The sequence below is a fragment of the Corvus kubaryi genome, unplaced genomic scaffold (assembly GCF_017639235.1).
Source record: "Corvus kubaryi isolate FWS band 111438036 unplaced genomic scaffold, C.kubaryi_AGA036_p1.0 74, whole genome shotgun sequence".
In the NCBI taxonomy this organism is placed as follows: domain Eukaryota; kingdom Metazoa; phylum Chordata; class Aves; order Passeriformes; family Corvidae; genus Corvus; species Corvus kubaryi.
The window spans coordinates 13649377-13662448 of NW_024582061.1; positions in this window are offsets into that span (position 1 = coordinate 13649377).

A 13072-nucleotide genomic window follows, 5' to 3' on the forward strand; every position below is an offset into this window, starting at 1 on the left:
CAGGATGAGCTGCAATTCTTCCCACAGAGTCCAAGAACACCCTTTGCACTCTGCTTCCCGTGTGCTAATATTTACTCAGTAAAGTCTATATATGTACTACCACAACGATGAGAGGTTCAAATTTGCACTAGAGCCCAAACTCCTTGAAGCAACTCCCACACCAGCTCTCAGTCTGGCTCCTCTCCCAGGCCTGGCAGGCTGGGTAGCCTCAGTTCTGCCTCCAGAGCCAGTAAGGACACCAGGGTGAAGTTAAACCCACGTACCAGCAAAGCTACAAAGGCAGATCACTGGTGACAGACCAGAAGCTTTCCTAAAGGCAGTGTCTCTCTTTAGGCACTGCCTTTATACTGAAAGACTAGCAGGAAGCTGGGACAATGCATAGGGATTGCCACCTCCTAAATTGCTGGGCTATCTACCTCTGTCTCAGTCCAAAAGTGAGATCGAGCCATGCTGCTTTCCCTAGGAGAATAGAGTACAAGAACAGTGGATGCTTTTGCCCTTCCCACCAAGTTCAAAGTGATCTAAAGCGTGAAAAGGTAAGAGTCTCAACCAAGTTTTTGTCTTTCTCTGTTATGGACTTCTTTGCCACAAAAAGGGACAAAACTGCCCTCTTGCTCCTGAAGATGCTTCACTTCTGAAGAATGGCAGCTGCTTTTTTCCTCCTCCTCCTTCCCTTGCAGCCATCCCAACTTTTAAGAGCTTTTGTGTTAAAGGAAACACTGAATTATGCACTTGGTGGTAGCTTCAGAGCAATTAAACTAAGCCATGTGGCAAGTTGCCCAATGTCACTACCAAAGCTCAGGATGTTTCAGCATCATTTATTGAGGAGCTTTTACATGATGCTTACTTAAACCACAAAATGAGAGCAAATTAGGCTGTTGCCATGACAACTGGAGAATCTGCTCAAAATTCAGGAGATGCTGGGGAGCGCTCTTCAGTGGAGACCTCTGCATCATGAATATGGCCCTTGGTTATCAAATTCCTTTCAAGTTAATTCCTAGCATCAAAGCCTCCCTACCAAAGGCTTTAATAATTGGGAGCAGAGCTTGGCTAGAGAGGGAACAAACCAGCCCTCCCAGCACTAATGTGAGTTTCATCCTGGTGAGAGGTACTCAGCTGTGAGGTCCACAGAGCAATCACAGAGGTGGCAGCACTCCTACAGGAACACACATGAGGCAGGGTGGAAGAAGGGGCAGGGGCTTCACTGCAGACAGGCACTGAAGAGAGAGGCAGATCCTGACTCCGTGGTGCAGCAAAGATGAGTGACAACTTCCACAGAGGAGAGGGAGGGGAGGAGAAAGAAGAAGGGTCCTTGCCACCTCTGGTGGAAACCCTCTGGAAGTTGGAATAAACTGAGCAAAGTCTTTTGCCAACCCCAAGAAATGAGATAAAGCAAAAAAATGACAGGATCAGTGGTGTCAGAGGAAACTGACAAACTAAGCAAATGGAAGACAGGCTACTACACTACAGTTCTTTTGAGAGGAATTAAATCTTTCATAGGATTGTTGAATATTTTCCATCAAAGCTGGTTCTCTAATTTTTTTTTTCTTTTAGCTGAACATTCTTTCTGTTGCAAGCCTTCTAAGAAAATCATTATTTGAATAGAAATTTTTCAGTGGAGTCTTTTGGTTCTCAATTGTAATAGCTGCGGTACTCTTGGCTGAAAACAAAGAACATTACTTTGCAAAAATTCCAGAAAGTTTTGTAGTGTTCATAGAAGATCTCTCCTTCCTCATAATTATTTTTGATCAGTTTATTGCCAGTGGAAGTTTTGGTGTTCTCCTTTGAAATGATGCCTAACTGGGCATAAACCCCTTTTGGAGGGTAGCAGCAGTAAGTAGGAGCACATCCAAAATTAGGGAAAAATAGTCACACAGACAAATGGAGTAAATTGCAGAAGTTTCTCTTCCCCCCTCTTCATGCCCAGATGAAGAACTGTGTTTAGCAATGAAAATCAGAAGTGACTGAGAAATTAAAGGATAGATAAATGATTGTATTGTAGTGAGCATTACGCTCCAAGTAGGATACTTGCCAAGAAAAAGCACACATACTATAGGGATCCAAAGGTTCAAGAAATGATGACAAAACTCCACTAATAAAAACTAGGTATTTTCAAATGTTCCCATATCTGACATCCTGTTCATCTTTTGAGCCCCAAAATTGATTGTCAGTCTGCCTTACTGGGATGTTGTGGCAATATTTCAACACCTTGAGTCAGAGTGTCGTCTTCCCGGTGCCTGGGTATCACATACACAGGTTGCTAATAGTGTCCAATGTCTGATTAATTATAACTGACTAGAAAACAAGGCTTTAATTCGTTATCTACTTGGAAATGAGACTGGCTATTCCTCCCTGCTATTTTGCCAAAGTCTTGCACAAAACATTTTTTAGGTGTTCACATTGTAGCAGCAGGAGGAGGCTGGGCTGCACACAAGCCATGTAGGCTTCTTTTGGACCCACAATATGTGGCAGAGACAAGAGGTTGAAGTGAGCTTTTTTTTTTTTTTTTTTTAATATCGTGACAGCCTCTTTAGCAGATGTCAGTTTGGCAAATGTGCTCGTGGGATGGCAGGAGCAGAGGAATTTGAGGGGCAGGTTCTGCAGAAATAAATCTGAGGAACCTGAGGAACAGAGAACAGGGTGATAGAAAGAATAGAGCAATGCATAGCAGAAGAGGAGTGGGCTCCTTAGAAGTGTCTGGGATGCTATTTTCTGAAGTGGCATGCCTTTGGGACAAGCTGAATTTATTACACCTAGTCAGATTGAGGCATTGCTCTGGGGCTTCACAGCTACTGCATATGTGTATGGTGGTCTCTATAAAAGGGTATTACCATGCCACTGAAAACATGTTTTGTTATCTTAAACATGTTCTTAAATAAAATAATTTTTCATTCTTCAGCAATTGTGACTTATTTAAATAAACTTTTCAGGAACTTCTACGTATCATGTCTTAATCTAGGGAAAGAAAAGCAAGTAAGTTTTCTACTGGCATTCTTTACTTCCTTCAGTAAGTAAAGGTGAGGAGCAGCTGAGGGAGCTGGGGCTGCTTTAGCCTGGAGAAAAGGAGGCTCAAGGGAGACCTTATCACTCTCTTCAACTGCCTGAAAGGAGGCTGCAGCCAGGTGGGGATTGGTCACTTCTCTCAAGTGACAAGAAATAGGACAAAAGGAAATTGGCTCAAGTTGTATGCACTAGAAGAGGTTTAGATTGGGTATTAGGAAAAAAAGATTCCTCACTGAAAGGGTTGTCAAGCACTGGAACGCGTTGCCCACGGAAGCCATTGAGTCACCACCCCCAGAGGTATTTAAAAGACGTATATGTGTGGTGCTTAGGGACACGGTTCAGCGGTGGACTTGGCGGTGTGAGGCTAATGGCTGGAATTGATCCTAGAGGCCTTTTCCAACCCAAAGGATCCCATGATTCAGTAACATTTTTCTATAATTAGCTTATTCATTGCAGTGAATTCTTGCTTTCTCAAAGACAGTAGCAATGAGGCCTTAAAAAGGCATGTTTTATCCCACTATGCTATTCTTACACAAGAAAGCACAGATACCAATTTTTTTCCATGAGGCTCTTTGAGTGAGAATCTATTTAATAGCTTTAATCAACTTCAAAAATACATCACTTTTTCACCAAGTTTTGCAAAGGAAAAAAAAAAAGAGCCATATTTTGCATATTTTGCACCATTTTTAGGCTGTTTTCCAAAGCAAAAGTAGTGTTCCTGTTTACTGGTGGTACAGGTTTTCCCCTCCCAAAGATCAGTAAAGAGAGAGACCTGCCCTAACTCCATGTCAGCATAGGCAATAACCCAAAGGTTATAGTACTCATTTAGGATGCAGGAAGCAGAGGGCCCAAACCTGAACAAAGCCAACAGGAGATTCACCTCTGGGTCCTCCCCAGGGCAGAAAGTAACTGCACCAAGATTTTGTCAGCTATTCAGAGGAGAGACTATCGTTACACTTCCTACAGAAATTGTTCTACTGTATGGAGACTCTGCAATGCTGGGCCAAGACTGAATGGACGACTGATGGCCAAGACACTCATCAGAAAGTGACACTCAGTCAGTAGCTTGTAGCTCACAGAGCACAGGTTTGGCTTCGTTCTCCTACATTCCTGCTGCCTCTAAGATTAGTTTCATCCAAACAACAAATCCTGCACTGGACATATTTAATTGGAGATGGAAAGGTCTGCTTTTCTGTTTCTTTACTTTCTTGAATCAAAAAACCTACTTCATCTTCTAGAGTTTCTAGCCCTTTTGACGGGTAAGGAAAATATCATGTACAAGATCTGAGGTTAAAGATCACGTTGATAAGGGACAACTGAGCTGAATTCTTCTTTGGCTTCCTCTAAGCCAAGGGACACTGCTCAATCACAGAGTGTACCTAATACAACACAGGGAAGCTCTGTGCAAGGATCAAAACTCTTTTCTTACCTGACTTATTCCCACTGGAGAAGAAGAGTTCTGGCACTGCCAAAGGATTCATACTGGGATGAAACTCATATAAAATTAAAGCAGAATCATGGTCCTCACCTTTGGCAGACAGCCATCCAAGGAGGGCCGGTAGGAATGACCTCTTGCAATGGAGTAGCTCAAGAGAAACAAGACCTGATCTGGCTGACTGGTTTGCTACAGATAAACTGCTTCTTCAGATGCCTTCATGCTCTCACATTCTCCTCCTCCTCCTCCCTTCCCTGGTTGCCAGGCAACTACAAAAAGGACCAGAGAGCATGCTGGAGGAAACCACCTTGTAGGACACTACACAAGTTTGGGTTTTCTTTCCCACAAAATGCTCCAGGGCAAAGTGGCCTTGGCTTTGGAGGCAACATCTCGCTTTGAAACCTTGCTTTGCATGAGCACTGGTCGTGGGGCAAGTGATGTATATCCATAATTACCAAAATAAATGCCTTCACAGACCTGAAACTTGCTTCTGAGCTTTTTCTGTGGCTCAGTTGCCCTCCATCAATTCCACAGATCAGTAGTTTAAGGAGCTCAGGCACGGAAGGCTCCAGCCTGTGCAGCAGATTTCCCAGTAACAGATACCCCATAGAGCTGAGGATCATCGCTGTAGCTGGCCAGGGCCACATGTTTACAGCACTGACTTAACAGTGTGCCCCATAGGGTTAATGCAAGAGAAACACCACATTTTTCACCAGAAATGTGCTTGCTCATAACAGCTCAGAGACTTTTAGATGAGGTCTAAGTGAGATCAACCACTAGAAAGTGAAATGGAAATGAAATCCTTTGGCCTGCTTGATGTGAGAGCAGCTGTCTTGTTCTCCCAGGTCTATCTATCTAGCTGTCTATCTAGCTTCCTTTCCACAGGGCTAGTAATTGAGGGATAAATCTCAAGTATATGAATAACGCCCCCACTTTGGGATCTGATGGTTGGAACTATTAGTATTTTAAAATGTAATTTAGTTTTAAAAACGGTGGCATGAAGTAACCAGAGGTATAAAGTCAGATAAAAAAATACCTGGAAGATTGGATACACACACCTATGACCTTACTTTCAAAACAAGCTTAATTTGCAAAGTCTTTTCCTGTATGACTGAATCCAGAAAGAAAGACAAGAGTTGAAACTTTCTGTTTCACCAACTTCAGTATCACTTTTCATTTCCTGTAATCCCACTGAATTCTCGATGCTTCATAGTATTTCAAGCATATTTTTGAGACTTATTAAGGCACTCCAAAATCTAGTTTATATCCCACCTCCATATATCATGCCAGAAAAGCCATCTTTTCCAAGCAAAGTTTTCCATTTCTATTTTCTATTGTGCTGCCTAATCTGATAAAGGCTGTACCCTGAGGCCATTCTACCTAACAGCATTAGCTACAGACTCTGAAGTCACAGTTCACATATCCACTTAAGCAAGTATCCCACATATCTTGGGAATTTTCACAGTTCCCCCAGGAATACTCCTTCCCTCCCAGCCCTTTTGAGCAGCCACCTGCTATTTCTGCATAGCTCACAAACATTAATTACTACTGATGTAAATGAGCTGGTCCTGAACAGACTCACATATGGCTCTCAGTGGAAAGGAGAAGTGCTTTCCTCCTCCACCTATACCTCAACCAAGGTTGAGTTTTACTAGCAACAAAATAATTTCACAACTGCAAAGGTCCCACTCTGGGTCCTGTTGTTCTTTGAGACCTTCTTAAACAACTGCATCCAGTCCTCAAGTTTACCCCTTGCATCAGCCATGAGAAGCAGGTTTCTCCTTCAGTTCTTTAGCAGTGCAATACAGGTAGCCAGTTTTTTTCCTGATTGTTTTTTGCTTTTTCCTGTCACATCCAAGGTCACATTTTGGCTCACTGTCTTTTCTGCTGAGGTTTGAAATACAAAGCAGTATTCTATTACAAAATCCCAATGGTAAATTTGCAGGTTTTGGAGTAGAAAATGGAAGCTTAGAGTGATTAAGGAAAGCAGGATTTAGGAACAAATATTTTGCTGACTTGTCCTTTTCCTCCTTCAAAATTTTTTTTTCGAATTTAGTAGAAAACAAAACAGCTGTTTAATTAGGTGTTCATTTCAGCTTTTTAATCTCAAGGTGTCCCTGCTATTATTCTGAGAAGGGTGTGGATGGAATTATGACTACTGGCAATCAAACATTGCTGTTTTTTAAAATGGTCTGTCCCTTTACTGGCTGTAGAGAGAAATGTCTTGAATAAGAAAACAAGGTATGAAAGGATTTCCTGGAAAGAAATGGGTGGTAGGATGTATGGACAAATTTTTCTGCATGATACAAAAACCTCAACTATGTACTCCTGTGCAGCAACCGCAGCCATGGTGGCCCAGCTGGGCTCTGGACTGGAGCAGATTTGACATTGTCCCAAACCCCAGGGTGTTGGAATAGGCAGGCTGAGGCAAGAGCAATGAGGAGGGGGAATACAAGGGACCGGGGGGAAAACTGTGAAGGGAGTGGATGGTGAACAAGTAGAGTGGCAGGCAGGTGATGTGGAAGGAATCTGGTGTAGCCATGCAGATTCCTCTTGTTTGAAGTGGTTAAAGTTGTTCTGTGTGGAAGAAAGATGAGGGAATAAATTCTTTCATGAGTGCCGATCCTAGGGGAGTATTTCAAATAGCAGTCTGCAGTGGGCAAGAAATGACTGCATTTAAATACAGGTCATTTAGCAGGGGTATGGGAATCAAATACTCTTAAGGCTGTGAAACTAAACACAGAAAACGTGGACAGAAAATCACATTTTAATTTAGAATTACTAGCTGACTGATAATGAGAGTCAAAATATGAACACATTTCTAAACACTGCTGGTTAAATGACTTTCTCTGAGCATGTCAAAGGAGAAGGAGACTGTGGCAGCAGGCTGGAAGGAATCTTAGAGAGCTGGGTGTTTGCTACAGCACCAGAGAGAATGGCTAGGACCAAATGACACAGCAGAACAGCACAGATATTGACCACTATTCCCTCTCAGTACCTTTGGTGTCTCCTGTGGGTTATTATAAAGAGTGTGACTTCACAGTTATTTGGGAAATAACCTGTTCTTCATTGAGGATAATTTGTCTGGGATTGAGTAAATCAGTCATCCCTAACATTTCTTAGGCTACGTCTTTGAAACACTCAGAACCCTGTGGGGGTGCCTTCAGGTCTGCATCTCATTCCAGCTGAGTTATTGTGTGAGAAGCAGGGCCAGCCCCCTTAGATAGAAGGGCACACTGGTGCAATCCAGGTATTCCTGGTTCTGGTGCTGCTGCAGCCCCAGCTCTGTGTCTGCAGAACGGTGCTCTGTGCCATGCAAGTACACTTCCATGTTCCCATAAGGCAGCAGCTCTGGCTTTAGGGACTGCTGCAAATTAATATTGTCTACAGCCTCAGTAGTAAAAAATGGGCTATGTGTGGTGTCTATAAAGCTTGTGAGTGAGGGGTAATGATAAATCATAAATTTTCACTGGTTTTCACCAGTACCATCCCACAAATACACTTAAGCAGAATCACACAGTAATCCTGTCTCCTGAACAGGAGAAGATTTTTTGTATCTACAGCTCAGTTAGACTTGGCACAGGTCTCTACCATGGGGTCTTCCCTATTTCTTAATTCTTTCTACTTCTGCAGCTGCTTAAATGACTTCCTGTCTAAATGACACAATGACAAAAAGATTCCCATTCCATTAGTCAGCATTGGACTTGGAGCAGAATTTCAGAAACACCTTGCAATATCCTCCCAGTGCAGCTACATGCTAAGCACTACCAGTAAAACACAGAGATTTATATTTTCAGAAAAGAGCTGCAACAATTTATTTGTACTGAGACTTCTTCTCCATGGGGTCTGTTTACTCAAACAAAACAATATGTGAAATTCAACAGACACAGAACCTCAGAGAAGTCTTCTGTCTGCTCTTACTAAAGAGAGAAGGAAAACACCCAAGGATCCTTTACTGTAGCAAAAGTTAAAAAGATCAACAGGAACCACTGTGGGTGGATGAAGCCTCTATATTTTAAGGACTTCTAACATATCTTTGAGTCCTCCAGGCTTTCAAACCACTACAATACAAGGAAGTTCACTGTGGTCACTAAACAGACAGATACTGTCCCAGATTATGTACTGCCAGTTGTTAAGAAGGAGAAAACCAAAACAGAACACCTTCTTCTTCAAGGAAGGACAGAGAAAAAAACACATTACTGTCGCAGGTTCGGTCGCTAACCTATGACAATTACCTTCCTTTTTTTTTAGATTTTATAGAAGTGAGGGCAGAGCAGCCTGTGCCCTGAATTAAAGATCTCTGATTCTAGTACGTACATCACAAATAAAAAATAAAGAAAAAGTCAAATCTTGAGAATGTCACTAAGGAAAACTATAATCTTACCTCTGCAAAAGGGTGAGATTCATACGAAAGTAGAGCCACCACACTTTTCCATATTCCTTCCATGTTGTGTGAGTTGAGGGTTGATTTGTTTGCTGTATTTAAAGCTCCTTTTTAATGAGTTGTGTGAAATCTGGCAGACATATAACCTCTTTGAACTACAAAGCATTTCCTGCATTAATGAAGGAAGAAAGAAAGCCAAGAATTAATTTATTACAGCACATTAATTACTGCATGATATAAAAGTTCAAATAATCACCAGAAACCACAAGGGTGAGGTAAAGGTGAGAGAGAAGATAAAATATGTACATTCTGCTTTGGTGATGGCCAAAGTGGGCCCCATTACTACCAAACAAAAAGATAAGAAATTCAGCTGGAGTGTGTTATTGCAGAAGAAAAGAATTGTAATGAGGCAACTTCTAGGAGTCTTTTATTTTGATAAAAAACTGCTCCAGCCTTACGCAAAGGGAACAAAATAAAAATAAAGACACATCAACCATGGCTAGCAAGAGTGGATACATACACAGAATTGCACAACTTGTTCCAAGACAGGTATGTCACACATGAAAAAGGCAGTTGCAGACTTGGAGGAAAGTTTTGCCATCAAGGGGGCAATTACAGAATTAAAAATCCCCTGAAACACCAAAGAAACCCTGCTATGAAACCTCCCTGCTGAAGCAAGGCTCCCAAATGGCGTGTGGTAAAACTGTGTGCGCGTGCATGGGCAGGAGGTGTGTGTGTTTAAATACAGAAGGTGCGTGACTGAGGGAAGTGGTGAAAACGTCATTACTAGAGGATGGAAAGTGAACACAAGCATTTTCTTGCCTGGCATGCACAAGTGGAGGTGAGGTTCTTCTCTTGCAGTGGAATAGCTCCTAGAGACAAAGCAGCACGGAGCAGCATCCTGCACATCCAAGCATCCCAGCATTCATCACATCCAAAGATCTCCCCTCAAACAAGAGATAACAACAGCCTTTCCCACAGCCCAATGTCTTCAGTCTTGCATTCCCTGCCTGTTACCACAGCTCTGAGACCAGAGGACATGGCACAGTCTGTACCTCGTATATGATGTACTACATACAACGGCAGTAACGTGCCTCGGTAGCTGTGCCCTGTCCTGGCTGATGGCCAAGAAGAACTCACTCAGTGCTACTTTTCACATTTCCATTTAAAGGTTTACTGGGAAAAAGCCATAATACTGAGTTTAGGCTATGAAATTGCTGACTATATACTTGCAGGACTAGCTAGCCTGAGGAATTTTGCAGAATCCAGTGCTGGAATAGTGATTGCCTTCCTTAGTTTCCTGTAAAATGGTCTGCAAATCTTTTCACTGGAAGCACAAGAAGAACATCTGTGTTCTTTCTTGCATTTCTGTGGTTCTAGGTTTCCTCAAAAGAATCATGGTTTTACATTAAGAGATGCAGGTGATAAAGATTCATTGTTTAGATGTGAAGCCACAGAACACAAACCAGAGCTACAGGTGGAAGGTCAGACACCCCACAATGCTCCTAATATTGCCCTCTGTGTGAACAGTCAACATTAGACAGTTATGTTAGGGAGGGTGTTTTTGGTATTTGTTTCTGGATTTCCCACAAGGCTATGTGGCATACAAGTCTCTTGCACTGAGAAATAAAGGATGACATGAGAATGGTAACTGCAAAAGGAACTGGATCAACTAAATGCAAGACTGAGATACTCAGATGGTAAAAACAGGGCACACTGACAGCAGGTTTGCTCTGAAGGGGATCACATCTTCAGTCCTCCTGCTTGGCCAGTGCAGGGTACCTCAAAGACCACACAGAGAAATCCTGAGCTGCAGTGACAGCCTAGAGAACTCCAGCATCCTCGGCAGTGCTCACCCAAGCGTGTGTGAGGACAGCATTTCCGGGAACCAGAGCGCTGCTCCCTTCCCTCACAGCTCTCCCACTCCAAGCACTGCAGGTTGTTTTGTGAACAGCCTCATTCACTGCAGGCTGCGCTTGCCTAAGGCTGGAAATTCATCTTCCTCCTTCTCCCTCCTCCCAGCCTGCCGCTAGTTTTGATGGGATATTTTTCTCCCCATATTAGCCTGCTCTCTGCTTCCTTCTCTTCCCGAGCTGGGCCAGTTTCCTCCTTCTAATTACTCACACAGGAGAGCAGATGGCAGGGGGAGTGGATCTCTCACTCACTCATTGACATGAGGCTTTGTCACACAAAGGGGGAACAACACCAACTGCAGAAGAAAGCAAGATATTCCAGAGCCTGGTTCCTAGCATCCCCCTATTCTCTGTTCTTCTTTCAAGCACAATATATTTTGGGAAACACCATTCAGTTCTCAGTGTGTATTTCTGTCAGTTACATCACACCATGCTTCTTCTTTCTCTTGCTTTTAAAATTTTAATTTAGCTGAGAAAACAATTCACAGTGCAACATTTTTCAAAATGAATACAGTTTTTTCATCTCAAGAAATAACTGCAGTTCAATATTCACGAATGTTTGGGATCCCCATTTCCAGGGCTGCAGTGGAGGCACAGGTAGCCCTGTGCAGATGTTCCATAATCAGAGCAGGTCAGTTGTGATGAGGTAAGTGGGGCACAGGCAGGACCTTTCTGACCTGAGGGGAGGATATTTGTACATCCAGCTTGCCTGGAAACTGCACTAGGATACTCACCAGCCATCCCTGTGCCTGGGTAGAGATGAGGGCATTGCTGGGAGTGTTCCCAACAGGCAGATTGTACAAGCCATGCTGTTTTATAGTCCAGCAGTATTTACTGTCACAGAATTAGGCCACTCCAGGCCAGCTGGCCTCAGTACCCAGGAAAACTCCTGGACATGTATAATTCATTAAACTGGATGTAACTGTGCTACAAGTACCTACACAGCTGTCTCAGGTGTGCTGGCCCAAGTGACCCTTTTATCAGCGTGCCAAATTGTTGCCACTGGACTGCAGCTACAACTACCATTGCTAAAGCTTCTTTTGCAGTCACCATGACCAAAATAAAATGCTGATGAGAATATGCATATACTTTCCCAGCTCTTGCAGTGACCAGCTCTAGCTGACAAACCACTACTAAGGCCTAACAGCAAAGCAACTGTTGTTGCCTCATGGATAAAGAACAGAAATGCTTTACATGAAGTCTTTCAACCAAAATTTTTCTGGTAGGGTCTGTAGCAATAACAAAGTGCAGTCACCTTTTGATTTATGGTGACATTCTATGGGTACCCCAAGAACAGGACAGAGAAGTCATTGGTAAAGGCCACTGGGGTCTGTGCTTTTTTAACTGAAACAACAATGCTGTCTTTGACTGCTACACAAGTACTGACAGACTTTCAGAGTTTTAGCTGTTTTTCAGAAAGCCTGAACTGAAATGACCTCACAGAAAACTATATGCAAGAGAAAACAGCTATTCAGAAAGAATGGAGAAGTCAACCAAGTCCAGATTTTAATCTGTAGTTTCAAAAGCTTCTCTCATGCTCTAAATTAAGGTAACTACTGAGTTGTAAATCAATGGAGCTGCAGTGGGAGAAAGCTGGTGAGAGAAGACCTGCCTGATGTTTATCACACTAAAGCAAAAACTCAATTTTATATCAGGAGAATGAGCAGCAGGAGCCAATGAGCTTCCATCCAGCAAATTTACCAGTTTATCAAGAGAAGTATTGCAGAAAAAGGCCACCGAAGAGGAAGGAAGGGAAAAATTCTTACGTGACAAGGTGCTTCAAGGTATTGTCTTCAGACATCAGAAAAAATGTAATTAAATCTGTTACTAATGCAAATGCCATCTTGCTTCCATTTGTCATCAGTGATGCTAGACTGTCACGGTAACACAGACAAAGGAAACTTAACGCATGTGTTTTCGTTACAGACAAAAGCTTTGGCAGTTCGATGAGAAATAGGAAGAATTAGAACATTCTCTGGTTCCATCATATGTAATAGCACATGTACCTCCCTTCTAGGATGGCTTCTTCATCACTACAAAGCTGAGACTATTGTAGCTATAATTGTAGCATATCTCAAGTTGGGTGGGATCCATAAATGCACCTACTAATGAACTTCCCTTTAACTGGTGCCTCCCATGTGTAATCGAGATGTGGCTTTTGCCATGAAGCCAGTCAATAAATTTCCTTGTCACACAAGAAAGCAGATCAAGGGCACTCAAAGAAGGTAACTGTAAGCAAGGCAAACTGAATAATCCTCACAATTCTACAGGCAAGCCAAGTTTTTGATCTATCGGTCATACAATGGTCAATCAATCAATCAATGAGGAGTTCAATCC